Source organism: Papaver somniferum, chromosome 8 (assembly GCF_003573695.1).
Source record: "Papaver somniferum cultivar HN1 chromosome 8, ASM357369v1, whole genome shotgun sequence".
NCBI lineage: Eukaryota > Viridiplantae > Streptophyta > Magnoliopsida > Ranunculales > Papaveraceae > Papaver > Papaver somniferum.
In genome coordinates, this window is record NC_039365.1 from 47,083,051 (window position 1) to 47,085,199 (window position 2,149).

Sequence of the window (2,149 nt, forward strand, 5' to 3'; positions counted from 1 at the left end):
CAAAATTAGGGTTACATAAACTCTATAAATACATGTATCCTAAACCCAAGAATAGAGGGAATATTATGTTAGCTAACCCGGAGAAAAACACCCTTGTATCAAATACATCAATAAAATACCTCTTCGTTCCTCCGTGGATGTAGGAAACACTTTCCGAACAACGTAAATTCTTGTCTTCTTATTTATTTTTGGTCATTTTTATAACCCTGATCATCATCAAATCATCGTGTTTAGTGCCTAGAATTTATTTTGGGTACAAACATTGGCGCCGACTAAGGGGATTCGAGTAAAACGATCGTGTTTTACTAGTGAGAGAAGCCTCGGAAAAATCATGAACGAGATTCCAACAAAAATCAGCAAGAAAAAATAAAAAAATAGGGTTCTTACGTAACTGTTGAGAAGGTTGGAGAAACGTTGCAAACAGTTACAGAAACCGTTGCGAAGGCAGTAGCAGAAGCTTTGCAGCACAGTAACAGATATAAATGTTGCAGAAATCATTACAAAAGCACTTATCCTGTACAACCCTATAAGTCCAGCTTCCTGTACAGCTTCAGATCCAGCGAATCATGTTCGTCAGATATAGAAGATCTTGACCGTAAGATCTGTCCAGCCAAGGATCCAGCTCCCGGTTCACAAACAAGTTCAGTGTCAGACCGGTTCGGTTCAGATCGAACCAGTTCAGTACGGTTCAAAACGAACCAGGCCGATACGGCCCAACCAGTTGACTGGACTCGCCACGTCAGAATAAGTCCACGTCATCAGTGACATGTCAGCAGATTCTAATGACACGTCAGCGGAATAATCCACATAAGCATACAGTCCAGTCAGCAACGACACATCATCAATTTTTGCCACGTCAGCGTCACAGTATGTTGGCTGTTTTGCTGTGTCAGCTGCTACGTCAGCGCCGTTCGTACGCCACGTCAGCAAGTCATCCCAATCAGCAATAACACGTCAGCAATTCTGCACAGTCATCACTGCCATGTATGCAACAGCGCGCGTTTCGTTCAAAGCTTATTTCGTCACTAACTTCTTCGTTTTAAGTCCGAATTGAGTGATTTTTGGCTCGTTAGAATCGTCTTTCAATTACCTACAACATGGAAACAAAAAATCCAGTGTTCCCGTCTATCCATCCCATGACGGAAGATTCTAGAAGTTTCCAGAAGGCTTGTTGCCCAGTTGCTTGCACATGAAGTTTACATCAAAATTGGGGTTACATAAACTCTATAAATACATGTATCCTAAACCCAAGAATAGAGGGAATATTAGGTTAGCTAACCCGTAGAAAAACACCCTTGTATCAAATACATCAATAAAATACCTCTCCGTTCCTCCGTGGATGTAGGCAACACATTCCGAACCACGTAAACTCTTGTCTTCTTATATATTTTTGATCGTTTTTCATACCCTAATGATCATCAAATCATCGTGTTTAGTGCCTAGAATTTATTTTGGGTACAAAGATTGGCGCCGACTAAGGGGATTCCAGTAAAACGATCGTGTTTTACCAGTGAGAGAAGCCTCGGAAAAATCATGAACGAGATTCCAACAAAAATCAGCAAGAAAAAAATAAAAAAATAGGGTTCTTACGTAACTGTTGCGAAGGTTGAAGAAACGTTGCAAACAGTTACAGAAACCGTTGCGAAGGAAGTAGCAGAAGCTTTGCAGCACAGTAACAGATATAAATGTTGCAGAAATCATTACAAAAGCACTTATCCTGTACAACCCTATAAGTCCAGCTTTCTGTACAGCTTCAGATCCAGCGAATCATGTCCGTCAGATATAGAACATCTTGACCGTAAGATCTTTCCAGCCAAGGATCCAGCTCCTGGTTCACAAACAGGTTCAGTGTCAGACCGGTTCTGTTCAGATCGAACCAGTTCAGTACGGTTCAAAACGAACCAGACCGATAGGGCCCAACCAGTTGACTGGATTCTCCACGTCAGCAGAAGTCCACGTCATCAGTGACATGTCATCATACTCTAATGACACGTCAGCGGAATCATCCACACCAACAGTGCCACATCAGCACACAGTCCAGTCAGCAACGACACATCATCAATTTTTGCCACGTCAGCGTCACAGTATGATGGATGTTTTGCTACGTCAGCTGCCACGTCAGTGTCGTTCGTACTCCACGTCAGCAAGT